The sequence below is a fragment of the Phragmites australis genome, chromosome 6, assembly GCF_958298935.1.
Source record: "Phragmites australis chromosome 6, lpPhrAust1.1, whole genome shotgun sequence".
NCBI lineage: Eukaryota > Viridiplantae > Streptophyta > Magnoliopsida > Poales > Poaceae > Phragmites > Phragmites australis.
Genome location: NC_084926.1, coordinates 18,556,203 through 18,576,621, shown reverse-complemented (window position 1 = coordinate 18,576,621; position 20,419 = coordinate 18,556,203). Strand labels below are relative to the sequence as shown.

The 20,419-nt window shown below is 41.1% G+C and overlaps 1 pseudogene; it reads right to left on the bottom strand.

Moving 5' to 3' along the window:
* Window positions 1-9,101: 9,101 nt before the first annotated feature.
* On the bottom strand, window positions 9,102-10,885 carry LOC133923043 (uncharacterized; annotated as a pseudogene).
* Window positions 10,886-20,419: the final 9,534 nt, after the last annotated feature.

The following is a 20,419-nucleotide window of genomic DNA, read 5'->3' as shown; positions in this document are numbered from 1 at the left end:
GCTAGAAGCTATTAGAATCCTCACATTTGCGGCATCCTGAGGTTTTAAGTTGTATCAAATGGATGTCAAGAGTGCTTTCCTAAATAGTTTCGTAGAGGAATTGGTCTATGTCAAGTAACCCCTAAGCTTTGAGCATCCCAAATACCCTCATAGGGTATACAAGCTTCATAAAGCTTTATATGAGCTTAACCAGGCACCTAGGGCTTGGTATGATAGACTTAGGTCTCTCTTGCTAGGGCATGAGTATGTGATGGGGTCAGCTGATAAAAATTTGTTCACTCTCAAGAATATCAATGATTTCTTACTTGTTTATATTTACGTGGATGATATCATTTTTTGTGGCTCTTCTCATGCACTTGTGGCGAAGTTTGCAGAAAGTATGAGCAAGGAGTTCGAGATGTCGATGATGGGCGAGCTCAACTTCTTTCTTGTACTGCAAATCAAGCAATGCAAGCAAGGTACATTCGTCCACCAAATAAAGTACACCAAGAATTTGCTGAAGAAGTTCGACATGAGCGATACAAAGCCATTGGCGACACCGATGGCTACCTCGATCGTGCTTGATCCAGATGAATGACTCCCTCTGGCTCCTCGGTCGCTCACAAGGAATGAGTGGTGCCTTGCCACGGCCGCACCACCTGCTCTCAGTGTTCAACGTCGCCGTCGACCCTAGGGTCCACTCTTGGGCCTCCTGCTTGGTGTAGGGATCGGTGACGTCCTAAACGGGGGTAAATTAGGACACTTAGAAATCTAACCAAATTGGCTCCAAAATCTCCACAAGATAAACATATCTCAATTTCTATCTAAATATGCTCTAAGTTTATCTAGTATGTCTACTCTAACATTCAAAAGAGATTGCAACATATCTAGGAAGGTAAATTGTAAGAATGTAAATACGTGAGTGTAAATAAGGTACAAAGAGCAAACTCGGCACAAGGGATTTTTATCCCATGGTATGATGGTATAAACGTCACCCCTAGTCCACGTTGGAGCTCCACGAAGGATATGATCCCGGTCGGCACCCAGTCATAACTCTTGAGCCATCAAGCCACCAAGGTAAGGCCTCAAGCCGGATGAGCCGCCAAGCCACCAAGGCAAGGCCTCATTACTAGCCTCTCTTCCGGTTGCTTGCCACCGTGATCACTTCGGAGCTTGATCCACTAAGGCAAGGGTCTCCGTGTCCTCGTACACGTATCTTGTCACCGCTCCACACCAAATCGAATGGTCAACAAGCTTGAGCAACTCCAGCTCAAGTTGCCAATGAGTCACCAAGACTCCAAGGCGCTGGCGTATCACTTGGTACAAGCTAGGATCACTCCTTAATCCCTTCTTCAAGTTGCAGCACCTAGCTATAACTCACTGTAGGCCTATAAGTACTAAACACTATCTAATCTTGTGCTTAATTGCCTTAGATGATCACTTTAAGCACTTTGGTGGCTTGGCTATCTTCTCAAGTGTATATGGGTTTATTTAGATAGCAACACCTTCAAATGACGGAGTGGATGGGTATTTATAGCCTCAAACTCGCGCACTATCCGTTAACCTAATGGTTCAGAAAAGCTATTAACACCAGATTATCTGGTGACAATAGAAGTACAATCACCGAACAATCCAATGAGTACACCATCTTTAACTAGCTGTTGGATTCTACTCAAAGTCATCCTGAACACCGGATACTCCGGTGGATTCTTCAACTTCATCACTAGAGCTTCATGTGAGCTAATTTCAGCAAAACTGCGCCACTTCTTCTTTGTGTAAAACACTCCGGTGCATGCCTCCGGTGCACTTCCTCTTCACACTGGAACATCCGGTGAGGTAAGCTTCAATCTTCAACTCCTGACACCTTCTCTGCAAAAAATGCTCAAGTGATGATGCTCCAATGTAGACAATACATTCACTAAACCATCTTGTCACATGATCTCCATTCTTTAACACTTGGAACCACCTCTGCAAGAATTGCTCCGGTGCTATATATGCTTCATCACCAGACTATCTAGTCACTGCACAGCTTGTGAACTTCCCTGAGAATACTCCAGTGTGTATCTTTTTCATCAACACTGAACTATCCGGTGGCTTCATCTATTTTGCTCTTTTCTATAGATAAAGCTCTGGTGTGTACACTTTCTTCTACACCGAACTATCAGCTGAAGGCTTTTCTCCACTTCTCCAATTTAATCAAACTTTTTCCCAGCTACGGTGGATTCTTTATGTATTGCATCCATAAGACCTACTAAAATATATATTTAATAAATGTGTTAGTCACATTGGATATGTTGTCATTAATCACCAAAATCATATACATACCATAAATATGTTCCGCTATAATCTCCCTAAGGGCGTGTTCGCTATATTCGACGGCTGACGCACGCCATCCTCTACCGACACACTGACATCGCCGACTGACCCTCCGATTTGGCTGAGCCCGTTGGGTGGTGACGTGCGCGGGAACAGGAGATGGTGCCGACGGCCACACCAGTGGACCAGCCTTGTCCTCGCCTCCAGTGGCAAAAGTGGCGCTGAACCCGCCATTCACTCATCCATGGAGTTGTCCTATCTGTGCTGCACCAACTTTACCTGATCTACAGGATAGCAGCGCTAGCAACGCCTCCACCGGCCACCACATGTTAGCCCGCCTCAGCACTGCAGAACGTCGGCCTCGTGGCAGTGGTCCATCCACGTCCACAACGGCACAATGTCACACGGCCAAGCGGCTCAATGGCGTGGCCCCACGGTTGCCCAACTCGACGCGGAAGCACATCGGCTCGGAAATGCGGTGGCGCTATCGAGGTTTGGGTGCGACGGCCAGGGTAAAACCCTAACCTTTACCTCCACCTCCCCTTATAAGGTGTGCCTCCACTCCCCGATTGGGCCGGCCAAAAGTCCACCATGGCCCAAGCCTAGGTTGTTTGCCGCATGGGCCACCAGAGCCTTGGCTATTTTGCAAAACACCCCTTGGTTTCTTAATAAATGTCAAAATATTCCAACAAAACAGTACTATGTGTCTTGTACTTTTCATGTATAGGACCTTGGTGTTTTCAGTAATTGCACATTATGTTATTTACTGATGTTGAATTAACGACCCTGTTAAATTTGCAAGTGAGAATGTTCTTGCAAAATTACATATTAATTCTCCTTAATTAAGCCTAAAGAGCTTTTATGCCCAACAATGCTTAATTCAAGCAGAATTAAAATGCAAAATTAAGTGACTATCTCAACTAATATTGGTATAACACAAGGTCGTGGATGTAATAAAATATACTGCAATATTTGCATATTATGTTCATAACAGTGAATTCTCGCCCACTACTGTGCGGTCTACACTATTTTTTTAGTGACTACCGTCAAAGTGTTAAACTATTACTATGCGGTCTACACTATTTTTGATGACTACCGTCAAATGGTTAAATCACTACATTTGAGGTCCACACAATTTTGGTGATTACCTCCATTTAATATTTGTGAAACACAAGGTAATGGAACAATGACATCTACCGCATATTTGCAGATTATCCACCATTATTGTGAGGTCTACATTTTGTCACCTTGACTTAATGATTACCTTCAATGTGTTTTTCCAAATATTCTATTTAGCATAACATAAGGTAATAGGAACATAGATATCTACTGACAAATGTCAGATTATGTCTCCTACTACTGCGAGATTTACATCACATTTGGTGATTATCTTCAGCATGTTAGCTATATAATTTGAGGTCTACACTATGTAATTCAAGTCTCAACTTGACTTACAAATTTTGCATCATTATTACAACATTACCATGATGATTTTTAATTTACCTACTATAAATTAATCAAATCTATGATCAAATACATGTACGATACATTGACCATAAAAGAGTTCGATTAACTCATGTTTGATGGTCACAATTATCTAACATGGGCAATGGATGTCAAAGTTAGTCTTATGTCCCACGGAATAGTAGCGGCACTTCAACCTTTTCAAGAGGGAGAACCATCGCTACCAGATCAAGTTAAATATGGAGCTTTATACATAATAAGGCACTATATACATCTGGATCTCAAGTCTGAGTATCTGATGGAAGAGAATCCAAGCGCTTTAAGGGTAGCTCTTAAAACAAGATATGAACAATAGAAAACAGTCATTCTGCCTGATGCAAGTCATGAATGGACACATCTTCGACTACAGGATTTCAAATCCGCCGGAGATTATAATCATGATATTCATAAACTCTGCTCAAAGTTGCGTTTTTGCAAAAAAGAACCTACATATGCGGAAGAAAAAAGAAAACTTTATCTTCTATCCTTCCCGCTAATAGAATCTTACAGCAACAATACCGTGCAAGAGAATACCAAATTTGTTTTGACTCAATACATGTATTACTTCACGCCGGATAGCATGATGAACTCTTTCTAAGGAATTATCATCAGCGTCCAATCGGTGCTGCTCCTTTACTTGAAGTACATGCTAATGTCCAGAATAACAAGTTCGATGGATCTTTTAGACGTCATCCAAAAACCTTTAATTGTAAATGCAAATGCAACAAGAAGCATAATCTCTATGCACCAGATCAAGGTTAAGGCATTTTGAAACTTGACAAATGTAATGTTTCTCGCAAGTGTGGATTCTACAAGCGCTCCACTAAGAAATGTCACAACTCGAGATATTTAGTTGAATTGTATTTACAATCTGTGGGACATATCCGACCTGCTCAAGGACAAAGATTTGAAGTACACTTCAATATCCAAACTGACTCCATCAAGTAGGCTAGTTGTTCACAACAAGTTCTACAAGAACCAAGTAACAACCAGACTCTTCTACAACTAGAAGATCCCATGAGCATGAAAAACATGTTTGTTAAAATTTCTTTGCATGACATGTTTGGAGATTTTAACTAGTCTACTAATTCCTTAGATACCATGTTATATATGTCCCATTAAATATTGTTATATAATTTTGTATCAGCACTATGATACTACAATAAAGTATGTATGTATTTTATATATCTGATAAATAATTTTATATCAAATTCTTCAATCCTATATATAGATTTCTACGGGAGTCAATCCGATGGAGGAAATATGTCTTGTGGACAGCTATACCACAAATTATATACTTAGGGAAACCAAAATATTTCCAAACTCTTACTAAGAGATAAGGAAATATTTTGATAATCGTTTGACGCGATGTAGTGATTGTTGGCTCTAGTCGTGTCATAATTACTCTCTTTATAGGTACACAAGTCATAATCGTTGATGCTCTATTGTATCCCAATTTGACCTGTACATTACTAAGTTATAGAGATATCTATCAAGATGGTTTCCATATTGAAGCCCATGATGACAGCAAAGAAGAATTTCTCCTATTAATCAAAATAACATAAATGAGAATCTTCACAAAATACCATCTGGAATGTACTATACATACATCAAATCTCGTACTACATATTGCAAACAAAATAATTTTTCTATCTTGATCAAATCAAGACTTTGCATGATTGCCTTAGTCACTCTACCTTAGAGATGATGAGAAAAACTATTAACAATTCTATTGGTCACATTATTCTCAAAATCTTCAGATTTATATACGCCACATGTGTCACAGAGAATTTAATTTTAAGGCTCTCTTACCTTAAAATTCAAAATGCGCCACCCAATTTTTTCTTGAACACCTTTCAGAATATATATGTGGCTCTATTCAGCAATATTTTGGACGATCTAGGTACTCTATCATCCTGATTGATGCATCTACAAAATAGTACCATATGTGTCTTTATACATAAGACATCATAATTATACCAAACTTATTGCTCACATAATTAAAATTAGAGCAAATTATCCTAGACACAGGATCAAATCTGTTCATATGGATAATATCGTTCCTTAACGTGTATTCGATTATTGTTTGACTTTGGGCATTACTGCATTAAATACCCTATGTGCACATTCATAATGGTCTAGCTGAATATCTCATCAAGAAAATCAATTCATTTGCATGACCAATCATAGAATTACAATTTTCCAACATCTTGTTGGTGACATGAGGCTTTACACACCGTATTATTAAAACAAATTCATTCAACTGCAATCATAGGGCTCCCTCTGTTGCAGTAAATACGTGGAAATTTAGCCTCAGCCAAGTATTGCCCATCTACAAATCGGTTACGTTCTGCACGTACTAGTATCACCATCGTAGAACATACATTAAAGGGTATTGGGGATCTATATAAGGTATAATTATTCATCAATCATATAATACCTCGAGTCCCTCATGTGGGATATATTCATTGCCTGTATGCTCATAACATTTTAGGACAATTCCTAGCATTAGGGGAAGATTAATACCACAAAAAATGTCAAGATTCAAAAGAGAACATCATACACATTCACTTTTAGTCCTCATATCCACGTACCAGAGATCTGAACCATTATTCAGAGCATCTTATATTTGCAATATATTGCAAATAAGCTACCAGATGCGTTTATTGGTCATAAAGGTGTCACCAAATCCGATATTCCTAATAGGAATGTGCCAGAAAGAGTGGAGGTACCAAATAAAACCACTCAAATCCCAAATCAAAATAAAAGGGGGAGAAGTACGATCACAAAGGATAATGCTTCTTGCAAGCTACCGCAGAAACAATGGAATCCCTCCTCCACGATAATAAATGTAAATCAACACCAAATTGATAGACACCTTATGGATATTTATTATTATCCAAATGCCTATGGATGTTCAGCATCTAAATATCTAGCACAAATATGTACACAAATTCAGACGCTGGGTCATGGGAACACCCTAACTCCATTGTTTTGGAAAATACACAGAGTTAAATGGGATATTATTTCCACAAACTGTATTGATTTCCATAGAATCATCAATACCAAAGACTACAAATTATCGACAAATATTTCTCCTAAAAAATTACAGAAGATCTTCAATTGGATCCAAGCTGAAGTCCATGGCCATACCAAAATGCCTCAAGCACTCGTACTAGACCTAGAAGGAAGCAATCGAGGTAGAATTGCACTCACTTACAAAAAGGGAAGTATTCAAAAAAGTAATATCTACACCTCCAATGTCTTCTCTACGGAAGCAAAATGGATTTTTATTCCATAAGGTGGTGAAATAGCGAGGCTAGTAGCACAAGGATTCACGCAGAGACCCGACATCAATTACGATGCTACATACCCCATGATATGTGTAAATTATGTTCTCATATTCAATATCATTGGCAGATCAAATGAATTCGAACATATAAGTCTATAATGGACTTCGTATTCTGAATCTAAATACAAATCACAGTATATATTGTGTACATCTCAAGGTCACTCTATGACTTCAAGTAGTTAAGTTGATTGTAGTACAATTGATTAAATGAGTTCTTTCCACATAAGAGTTATTCCAACCACGACGATTGCATATGTGTGTTCATAATAAAATCCCAATTGGATTTTGTATTATCTCCAAACCACACATGACAAAGTATGTAATCATCTTAAAGATGAAATTTAAGATGAATGATTTGGTTAAACCAAATTTTGTTTAAGTCTACAACTTAAGCATATTCTTTCAGGAATATTTATTCACCAGTCCACCAATATCCAAAGATATTGGACAAACATATCCATCAAAACACTTATGGTCATTCAATCCCTAAATATGAATCAAGATCAATTCATACATTGGGTTGACAATGAAAAAATATTGAACCTATAGTTCTATATCTTAGTGCCATCAAAGCATTTATATAGGTTGCAAATCACAACAGGCTTGATATTGCATTTGCAAATAACTTGCTAGCTTAAATAACGCAGATCCAACAACGTCATTAGGCGAGAGTCAAAGAGGATATCCATAGACATCTTTATGGCATAAAAGATCTTGGTTTTTCTATTAGAAAAATCAAGATATGACCATAGTGGGATATTCAAAAAATATTGGCTATATAACTAATCTCTATAACGCCAGATCACAGACTAATTTCATAGTGATATAGCCATCTCATAAGAGTCATCAAAACAGATTCAAATGGCTACTTCCACTTATCATTATGAAATATCACATACATGTGTATGGCTTCGCAGAATGATCAACCACATAAAAAAGTCATGTGGTATTGGTTCCATTGAATCACCAACAATTATCTATGAAAGACAATTATGCATGCATTGCTTAAATGCAAACATATTACATAAAGAGCAATATCACCAAACATGATACTCCTAAATTGTACTGTCCTCATAATGGGGAGATAGAAATCTTTCAAACTAAATCATGTGATAATCTCACTGATTTATTCTCTAAGTCCTTACCAACTTCCATATTCCAAAATGTTTATGGAATTGATATGCAGCGACTACGAGATTTGCAAAGTTTAGAGGAATTGATCCTCAAATAATAACATGTTTATATTATATTGTACTCTTTTTCTTTATGAGTTTTTCCTATATGATTTCTCATATAAGGTTTTTAATAAGACAATGCCTACCTTATTCCTCCTTTTTTCCCAAATGGTTTTCCGAGTGTTTTAATATGATCCACATATCATAATTATTGTTCTCTAAGTTCACCAATGAGTTTTTCATATTTAGGTTTCTCAAATAAACTTACAATGAGACTATATCTTCACAAAAATATATATCATATCTCCTATTTTTCCTTCATGGTTTTTAAAGGAGGTATCAGAAACATATCTATTATTCTCTAAACTCGTTTCTGGGTTTTTCCTTTTTAAGGTTTTCTCATATGAGTTTACAACGAGGCAGTAATCAATATATGCCATATCATTTTCTCTTTATATTTTTTTATTGGGTTTTAAAGGAGTTTTAATGGTATATCAACATATTATTTTCTCCTCATATTTTTCTCATAAGGTAGAGGAGTTTTCAACAAGAAATTTACATTACGGATAATTGATAAGGGGAAGTATTAAAATTTGATTACAGTTAGTGATCAATTAACATATAGGTGCCTTGATCAAAGGGACATATCCTTTGGTGAAAAGACTTTAACCTTTTCATTGAGTTCATTAAAGAGAGACATGTCCCTCCAATGATACCAATTCATTGAATCAATAAGAGAATTCTATTCTCTAGTCTATGTGCTCTCTCTTTACTTTTTATTTGCAATATGGACTACCTTCTGACAGTCTAATGGCATTCCACCAACCCCTGCTACTTCTGACATACTGATCCACAATACCAAATTCTTTGTTCTACTCAAGTCGCTTAGCAAAATTCTCTGTAGATATTGGACCTTTTTTAAGCCGTCGATAGTATATGATTTCCCAAGGCCACAGGCGAGCAGCACCGAAGTACTTCTCCACAGGTTGATCCGATGAATCTGCCTCTTGTGCCTCCATCCCGTAGTGCTTCAGAGCTGATACCACTTCATTAGGTAACCCCTACATAACCAGCCACATTAGCATCCTTATCAGGTATAATTGACTTCCCATTGCTTAGGGTATTTAAGTTGAATGAAGTAATCAGGACCGCACTGTTCAATGCAGAACCTTTTCCTTCTTGCTTGTTATCATCCCTAAGCTTGAATTCAGATGTTGTCCTGAAATTCACATTGTCCTCCAAAGGAGAATTCATCAGAAAACATCAGACGATGACTTGTGTTGTGGTGAAGCAGATACCAATGGAACAGGATTATTGATATTTGATTTTGATCCTTCATGCTGAGTTGGTCGAGATGATTTTGAACTAGAATGTGCAGAATATGATGGAGAGTGCGCTCTAAAACGAGAACAGGAACGGGGAGATGTAGATCTTGAATCTGAGGAAGTCAGTTTGGAATGAGATCCCCTAATATTATCTTGGCGAGTACTTTGAGTTTGAAGGTTCAGAAGAGAGGGATGACCCACGTGATCTTTCAGATCTGCTGCTTCTCTTGCGTGCTTCCTTGGTGTCTTGTGGCATAGTTTCAATGCAGTGGGCATGTCTTCTGCTCTCTCTGGGCACATTACTCAACATAGGCACTCTCCTATTCCTCTCAGAAAATGGTTTCCTGCCATCTTGAATTCTATAATGTGTTTGATCCATTGGATGAACATCAAATTCTGGTCGCCTCCTTGAGGGAGACCCAAATCTTCTCTGCCTCATCTCTCCTTGCTTTGAATCAACCATCTATTTCTTGAGGACAATTACGTGCAATATGGCCAGAAACGCCACAAGTATAGCAGGTTGGAGGAGATCTTGATTTGTCATGGCTTATGTCAACACGCTTATCAGAGTACTATTGCAACTTCTCTGAAGAACGTCTACGGTCACGAGAATCATAAGAGCTTACTTTAATCATGTTTTCAGTTTCTTCTTGCCTGTCATAGCCATGGTAAGGCTCATAGCGGTCAAAATCATCACCATCTACACCAGGGGTTCCTTTTCCAGTCTCAGCCCATCTTTCATGTTCAATTGCACTTGCACCAGTTGTACCACCTTCATCCCTCTTCACCTCCCATGGGTCTTCACCAATGTTTTCCGCAGCATCATTGGCACCCTCAGCGAATTTATCAGATTCCTTTTCTGCCGCAGAATCAGGATTATGACTCTGCTCATGACTAACTGGGTGATTCTTCTGAGCTAAAGAATCCCTGAACTTAATGTTGTCCCTACAATCTCTGGATGTCCTTCCATGAGAGGAATTAAAAAATCTTGAACTTCTCCCGAAACCCTGAGAAAGTCTGGGCTGATGTTTTGACCAGTTAACAGTAATGCGCTGCCCACATACATATTTTGCCCGCATTGCTGGCATGGCTCGAGCTGCATCACTGTTAGAATCATACACTGCAAACCCATATCCATCTTTCAGCTTCACAGTACAATGGCCAAACCTCTGGAAAAGATGTTCAAGATATGTTTGCTTGACATATGGGGAAAGCCGACCAATATGCAATGACATCTACAACAGAAAAATATTCCTTGAGAACTCTGCAGAACAATTTAGTGTAAAGCGATAAAACAAAGCAAGATGATTGCATGGCTAAATGCTTAATAACTTTTCATGCTGACATGAGTACAAGTGTATAACCATTCCAGGTACAAAACAAAACTAAACTCTATCGATCGGCAGTTGGGCGCCTGGTTCGTTTCGAGATCAACACTACAATAAACATTTCTTGTGATGCTGATTAACCTTCAAAGTGTGGTTCTTGCAGTGATTTTTTTGAATTCAAAGTGTTGCAGGGATCATTAAAAATTAATTAATACTAATGAAGAGCACATGCTTGCATGATCAGTTGACCATTCTCACTAGTAACAATACAATCAGTAAAACTAGCCACTCTTAAAAATCACAATAGGATAGCATCAATAATCTTAAAAAAACAGAAAGCTAAAAAAACCTAATAGACCACACGGCATCCAGTAAATTCAAGCTAATCTAGAGCTGATGCAAGCTGGCATAAATGTATGACTTTACATGACATGCTATCCCATGACTCTCAGAATAGCTTAAGAGCAAAACACACTGTCTCATGCTATCCGCTAGTCAGCGTGTACATGGAATCCACATTGACGCAATGCTATTACACGGAATCCACATTGTCGTAATGCATTGTCATAATTCTTATTTCCCATCCTACTTCAAAATAGTATGAAATTGTAATGGATATCATTAATGTTATATCAATTCAGGGTGGGGAATAACTTTGATTTCAGCGTGAATCTCTTAGATGGATGGCTGCGATCCTCCAGATCTATCAAACTCGTCCTTATATAGTATGATGAATTACCGAATCCCTAGCCTTTGTGAGCTCTTTGGGAACAGATTCAATAGGTGCCAATTTGTGCTTTTACTGTTCATTAGCTTTATGGTCCATATTAGGCCAAGCTAAAGCTTCAGTAAGTCAACTAATATGCAGTCAACTCAACTTGTGCACTAATCTTGAACTACGGAAGAAGCCAATGCAAGCTCACAAGGCTCACTCATGAGAACCATGTATATGTGATTTACCATAGCGGTTATTACATTACAATATGCAAACGTGTCCAAAATATTTGTTCTCTGTGACAGTTGTCATCTAAGCATTCATTATTCAAATTGTATGCTGCGACTCCTCCAGAAATTACAGAACACATTGTTAAATGGGTTTCACCTCAGGATGGCAATCAAAAACAGCTTTTGTTTCAGCTTTCCTCTTAAAGACAGATAAGAAAAGCAACATGAAAACTCAAGGTATTGCCTAAAACATCACCCAACTTCATCACAAAGTTTCAACTAATGTCCCAATCAATCATTATCACATAACTGCAACCCAAAAATTTTGAAGTTGCTAACCAAATACTACATTTGAGACATATTTCAAATAACTAAGGACAACATCAAACACTGGTACGAGTGTACGACACAAAACAACAAATCATTGCACATCTACAGGATGAGAAATATAATATAGCAACGCAGAATTACAGATTTAGCAACAATGCAGACTACGCTAAGAGCAGGCATGTCTCAAAGAACCAGGTAAGTATCTCGCTCCAATTGCCAAATGCTATAACACATAAATCACATCCCAACACCTCAAGGTGAGAAGCATATACCTCGATTGTGGTAACCAAGTGACTTTAGTAAACCTTCAACCTGAAAAAAAAAGAAGAAAAATCATTGATCAGGGTAAAGTTAGGATTTAATTACCAAAAATCAATGCAAGGCATGGAACAGGGCATGTACAGAGTCGTATGGCGCAAAAACGACAAGGAAGTCACATGGAAATGGGGTTTCATCGAGCGCCATACCACCAAACAGAAGTAGATTACGGGAACTAGACTTCGACAGGGGTCGTACGTGAGCTAATTAGGGTACTACCAAGAGTTCAAACGGATTTTTTTAATAATATTATGTTATTGGAAAATTACAAAAATAATAATTAAATTTAAAAAATGTAAAAATAGGTATCTGTCGGTACGCGGAATACCAACAAGGGACCTGTCGGTATTCCGCATACTGACTGTCTATGTGGCAATAGGCTCGGAGGCCTGTCGGTACGTAGAATGCCAACAAATTATAAGACTAGCTAAAAGGGTGTGCCACATAGGATGTTCGTGCACGTGCCGGCCTGTCGGCATTTCGCTTATCAACATGCCTTTATATAATCCACAACTGCCGATTCCTCTCATGCACGTGACTGTACACATCGCGGGCAGTAACGAACAAGCGACGGTCGACGAGCGGGCAGCGTGGGGTGGCGTGTAGCATGGGGCGGTGTGCGATGAGCAAGCAGCATGGGGCGGTGTGTGGCGCGGGGCAGGCGGCGGCGTCCGGCGGGCAGCAGCGGCCGTCACGCGGCTTCAGGCAACGAGCAACAGGGGGCAGCGGTGGCCAGTAAGGGTTTTTTAAAATAGTTAGAATTAGTTAGAAATTTAGGAGTATTTAGAAAGTAGATGTAGTTAGAAAAATTAAAAATACTTAGAAAATTAGAAAAATTTAGGAGTAGTTAGAATAGAGTAGGGAAAATTAGTATACAATATCTAGAATAGAGTAGGAAAATATAGAATAGAGTAGAAAAATTAAAAAGTTAGAATAGGGTAGATCTAGTTCGAAAATTTGCAATAGTCAGAAAAATTAGCATAGTTAGGTAGAAAATTTAGTATAGTTTGAAAATTTAGGTCTGAATAGTTTGAGGTAGTTTGGCAATGTAGAGTATTTAAAAAAGTTTAAATATTTAGATAATTCAATGTTAGAAATACTTAGAAAAATAGGTAGAGAAATGTCGAATAGAGTAGATAATTTAGGAGAATAAGGATATGAAATTTAGAATAGAGTAGGTATGATTCAGAAATTAGCTATATGTAGAAAATATAGTATAGTTAGTTAGAAAATGTAGAGTAGTTGGAAAAGTTCAAATATTTAGGTTATGTAGAGTTAAATATGTTGCTTAATATGATTTGAAAATTTGATATTATTAGACGTACATATTTTTTATCGATGTAGCAATTGTATATTTAAATTATTATGGATTTTCATAGTATTGTATTTAGAATAGAAGGAGGAAAACATGATTCATTTAGAATTTATAACAAAAAAATTTAGATACATGTAGAATGGATAATTTAGCATAGAGCATACATAGTTTGTAATTTTTCTATCTTTAGTAGTTTGAAGTCCAATTGTTATGAATGGAGTAATTTTTTTTGTTAGCAATACATTTAGAATGATATAGTGTCAACAGAAAGAGTATGTTAGTGATGATATTTGATGGTTACGTAGAATACAAGTGATGAGGTTGAATAGAATTTATGGTCGTAACTGTTGTATGTTGATTATAATTTTTTAACCTGATGGAGTATAGTATGGTTGTTGAACCAGGAATGTCGACCGCAGTTGGGTTCAGGGTTTTTTACGACCCTGGATATGTCATGCATTGTGACAGTGGGGTGGTTCTAGTATGTGGACATAGAATTGCATAGTCCGAGAGAGATTTGGCGGTTCCAAGTGTTAAATTGGTTGTATAATTTGCTACAACTCAATCCTAGACGTCGAGAAACTGGCTGGTAATGAGAGCTCTTGGAGGTTACATGAGCAATGATAGCAATTTGTGTCACTATAGTTGAGACAGGGTTTTTTCCACTGTATCCTTATAGAAGCGAGTGATGTTGGCTCCACAGAAGCTGGACCTAGCATCGTAGAAGTTGTTGGTGAAAATATTGTCCACGAGGAGGTGCAGAAGAGTGTGGTTCCAAAGGTACCCCTGCAGACTAGTGCTTCAGTTGAAATACAGACTGCAAGAGAAGAATGTAACGACGGGGAAGACAATTAGGTCACGATGCGTGTTGATCAAGGAGAGCATGACGAAGCATTAGTGGACTAGATGGAGGTAGATAATGACGAGTTCCACATACTTATGGACTCAGGTGTAGGAATCCCGAAAGAATGGTTGAATTTTTGTTTAGAGAAGTTGACGGTGAACAATGGACACGAGTCGGCATGGGAGTATGATTCCATCGTGATGACCAAAGGCTAGATGTTTCATGACAAGGTCCATCTGCAGCATGCACTGAAGAAATGGTGTTTCTCAGAGGCAAGGGAGTTCAAGGTGGTAATATCTAATCCTCAGACATACGAAGTCAAGTTTTTAGCTAAGGTTGCACTTGGTGAGTTCATGGATTATTGCCAAGGTGTGGCATAGTATGGTTAGCGTCTATTGTTGAGCCACATACTTGCAACTTGAGCCGACCTCTGCACACGCACAGAAACATAAGTGTTGATTTTGTTGCAAATGTGATGTACACAGAGATAGTGAAGAAGATTAGTATATCTCCTTTTGGAGTTATGCATGCTATCGACACTAGATTTAGGTACGAGATTTCATATGACATGGTATGGAGAGCAAAATAGAAGGTGTTGGAGAAGAGGTTTGACAATTATAAGGACTCATACTACAACTTGCCTTCACTGCTAAAGGTTATTCAGGGTAGGAACTCGAACACCTGCATTGCTATTCATGATTTTGTCAATCAGGATGGAGATCGAGTCCTTCAGTGGGCGTTATGGTCATTCAGCTTTATGATCGAGGCATTCCGACATTGCCGACCGGTAATGTGCGTGGACGGGACATTCTTCACAGGCAAATACAGGGAGCAGATGCTCATAGCTATCGAGGTAGATTGTGAGAACCAGGTTGTGCCTTTAGCTTTTGCATTCATTGACACGAATATACGAATAGTTGATTGTGGTTCTTGAAGTGGGTTAAGAGAGGTGTTGTTGGTAACATGCCTAATGTGTGTGTACTCCACGATCCTCATATAGGCTTGTTGAACGCTATCAACACATTGCAGAGTGGTGCGGGCGAGGTATTACCTTTGCCAAATTTGTATAGCCGTTGGTGCATGTGGTATCTCAGAGAAAACTTCTACAAATAATTCAGGAGCAAGAGGCTGATGGATCTTTTTAAGAAGTTGTGCAAACAACAAGGTCAACACAAAAAAGGTGATGCAAGATTCGGCGTATCAGGAACGACCTGGACAATATTGAGTGAGCATGTCCCCGCAAGGAGTGCCTGGCATGCAGAGGTCCGCATGTGAGGGGGCAGTGTGAGCAGTATCTAGTAGACACTCTAGCATCAGGCGAGAAGGTTAGGTGTGTCCCGGTACGGCAGTCGAAGAAGAAGAAAAATCCTTCGATCTTGACTATTATTTGAAGCATGGCATGATTGTTTCTATGTTGTATTACTAATTGGATGGTATTCTATGATTGTAATATTTGTATGTCTATGTGTTGAAACACTATAATGTTGGTACATTGTTGTATTATGTAATATTTGGACAACGTGAGTATGTGTTGTAATATTTGGAGCATGTTGTATTATGCACTATTTGGAGTTACTAGAAAACTTACGTGTGTGATGTTATGTATTATTATTTGTGTTTTATTTCTCTCATTTTTAATTTTTATTTTGCATATTCTACATTGTATTACTATGTGCTTGTCATATTCCTTATGTTATGTAGTATAATATTTTCTGCTTGTAGGTATGGAGCTCATCGACTATGTGATCAATGCAACACATCGGACACACTTGGATGGTGCAGACCTATAACCATGCTTGTGCTTACGTACTCTAGACACCTTCTGGAGGTTTGACCAGCGTTGGATCCCAATGTAATAACTCTACGCATTATATGTTTGTTGTTGTAAATCACTGGATATTTTACTCACATTCTTTATTTTTCGTAGGTTGAGGGCATCGGGTCTCCTTCTTTTGGCCCGTCTACTCAACCCGACTAGGGACCAGGCCCCTCGGTTGCCCCTTGATAGGGCACTGCTGATAGCACTAGTCGACCGCTGGAGACTGAAGATGCACACTTTTCACATGCCCGTAGGTGAGATGATTGCCACGCTGCAGGATGTCTCCATGCTACTTGGATTGCCTGTGGCAGGGACTGCTGTGTTCGAGCCAAACGTGCATGCTGAATGGAGGGACGAGCTCCTCTCTAGGTTCCACGGAGTGATCCCTGAGGGTCAGCAGCCAGATCAAGTGACCTTCGACATGGCCCATGGTCCATCAAAGGCCTGGGTCCAGCAGTTCCGGGCGGACCGCCCGACGCCAGAGTTAAAGGATTGGAGAGTGTGATGGCACCTAGAGGTGTACCTGCTCTGGTTGTTCGGGTGGGTCCTCTTCACCAGCACGCACGTGGACACCGTCAACAACAGATGGTTCTTCTTCTTTGCGCAACAGATTGCGGATGCCCCCATAGAGCAGGTCCCTCAGTTTAGTTAGGGCTCCGTGACCCTAGCGCACATGTACCGGGCGTTGTGTGAGGCCTGCAGCAGGAGGAGTGACTCCAGGTCGATCACATGTTGTCCTTTGATCCTGACCATGTGGTCGTACGAGCGCTTTGACATAGGGCGCCCGTACCTGAGCTCATACGACGAGTCTTTCTACTTCCCCGATGAGTTCAGCCTACACGACGTAGTGGATGGCCCTGTGATGGGTTCCCACTGGTGCGAGCACGATGTAAGTAATACAAGTCAACATATTTCTTTCAGTACTGTTGTTTCATGCAGCTGAGGTGGGCGATGGTGACGACATGCTCTTCGTACTCTCAACCGCATTCGACCAGCTGCAGATGGACAGGGTGCGCTGGACACCGTACGACCACAAGGCGGTCACGATGCACGCGTCTCTTGGCCTCTCCAACTTGTGCCACAGGGACTGGGCTTTCTGGCTTTCATGACGATGGCTGTTGTTCGACATCATGGTCGAGCCCTATTACTGGACAAAGTGTTCAGGCAGTTCAGGTATCACTAGCACTTTCTGCTGCCACGATGACTGACAGACAACACTTACTTGTAAGTATTTGTTGTTATAGGTTCTACACTATTCACGTACAAAGTTCTATAATCGTAACTTCATCTTGCAGGATGATGCAGAAGGGTCAAGGCATCGCGTATGATGTAACTTGGAGGGGAAATTGCAGGCATGGGTGGATGACTAGGCGAACGCGGATGAACACGTCCACATCCCCAGCGGGCCTTACAACCCTAGGACGGAGGACGCACACTTGCGCTGGTTCCACAAAGTGACATGGGTTAGGTGCTTCCCAATGCCTTCGGAGCCACCGCAGCACGAGCCGGAGGTCACCGACACGTTCACTATGGAGCCGACGATGGCGTGCCACGCAATGGTACGTGACGATGTTTCATTTGTACCGACTTTCATTTTTATTATTAAATGTGTTCTCTCGGACAGTGCAGGCAAACACGTGCAGGGACATTGGCACGGAGCTACTAGACTTCGTGGACCGCTGGGCGTCGGACCCACCATGGGTTGACCCAGGCGAGCTGATGGTCAATCTGCGTCGGCTGGCACGGCGTTGCCTCGACAAGTTTTGACATTCTTCGTGCCTGAGGATACCATACATCGTCGAGCCTACCACACAGACGAGGTCGCCGTCACGCGCTTGAGCTACGCCACCATGCTTCCACACGAAACCAGCCTCGTCGTCTCTGCCACCATAGCTACGGTACATGCCGACCTTTAGTCATAAATTAAATTGCATTACATCTATCCTGACTCAGGTTGTAACATACTGAGTTTTAGCATATTAATTAATAGCAAAATTCAATGCAAATTATAAATTTTTATATGTAATAAATTAAAAAAATTAAAATCAAAGAAAAATGTATATGAATATATATATATATATATATATATATACTAGTATATATATTCATATATATTAATTGGCTAAGTATTCCAAAATGCACCAAATTTATTTTAAGGTAATCCCTGCCTTAAGTTGATTCATGCACAATTGGTTTATGGCTTTTATGCTTCCTTGAGTGGAGATTTGAATTGAATGTCTCTCGCTTCAAATTTTTTCTTAGTTTCCATTCAGCCCAAATCCAAATTGAATTCGAATTCTTCCTCAAGAATCAAGATCCTAGTCCAAACCACAATTCAAATATGTTTATTTGAATTGATATGAATCCAAAGTCAAATCCAAATTCAAATATCTTAATTTGAATTTAAACCTAATTTCTTATTCCATTTTTCCTCTTTTTCTCTTCCCGGGCCGAGCTTTTTCCCTTCTCTCTCACGCAGCCCACGGCAACCACCCCGACCCTTCTTTCAGGCCCCCTTCCTTCCCCGCACTCGGCCGCGACCGCGCCGATCGGCCCATTCGATCTACTCTCCCTCGCGCTGGATAGCCCGCCAACGCTCGTGTCTGTGCGAGCATGGCCGTCCACGCGAGCCTCCCAGTTCCCCCTCGCGTCCATGGCATCGTGCAGAGCCGCCTCTGCCACCACGCAAAGCCCAATGGCGAGAGTCGCCATCATGCCGTGTCGCGCCTTTGCCACCTCTCTGCAACTCCTCGCCCGCTATATATAGCACATCCCCGGCTTCTATTTTTCCCCTTTTTCTGCACTCCCCCGCCGTCGCAGCCATTGCACGCTACCGCAGCTCACCACCATCGATCCACCAACCACGTGTTGCTGAGGAGCTTCAGGACCTTATCGTCGTCCCTGTGCCGCCGTCCATTCACCAGAAGCCCAACAGGAGCACGCCCGAGCCACCGCCACTGCCTCTTCGACAAATCACCGGCCGCCACCCCTCCTGTTATTGTTTCTGCGTTCGGTGAGCCTCCCAGTTCCCCCTCGCATCCATGTAGATAGCATGTAGGCGTCCCCCGGGCTCCCTCTTAGCTTATTGCTGCGCGCCGCCGGGTGGTTGTCTCCGTCGTCGTGCTTGCACTCGCTGCCAGCATGCTTCTGCTCAATAATGTGGCCTGGTCTTCATGACGTGATGCCTAGAGGCGCTAGGCCTCTTTCCCTTGCAGGTTGGCACCTCCCAGTGCAGGGGAGGTGCTGCCCAATTTTCTTGCGCCGCTGCACTCTCCCACGGCCGTCGTATGGTAGTGCTTCCGTCGCTGGCCGCCGTCGACGAGCTCCCCTCTGAATCTGCCGTGCCATGTAGTATCACGGCGTCCGCTCGTCATTGTGAATATTTGGCTGGAACACATCATTGGCGAGCACTCCGGCGCAGCTCCATCGCTATTCCTCATTGCCGGGCCATTCCCCCCCCCCTTGGCCACCCTATGCGTCCGCTCGCCCGTGCTTGCATAACCAGGCCACCGCCCGTGAGCCATGCAGCCCAGCCAACCTGATTGTGGCTCAGCCTGGCCAATTGGGCCATGGCTCGACCCAGTGGCCAGCTGGCCTACCAGGCCGCCCTGGCTACCAAAGGCCATGTGTTCGTGGGCCGGCCCAGCTCTCGTAGCCCGCTAAACCACCCAGCCCAAACCCGAGCGGGCTGACACTGTGCAGCTCGACACTATACAGCCCAAGCCTGGTCTGACCCATCCAGGCCCAAACCCAGCCCCATCTCGGCCCAACAGGTACTGTTCATGTGGTTTCAGGTACTGTTCATGTGGGTCCCACTCTTCAATAGTTTTGTTTTGTATTTTCCAATTTAATTTAGATTAAATCTTCTGC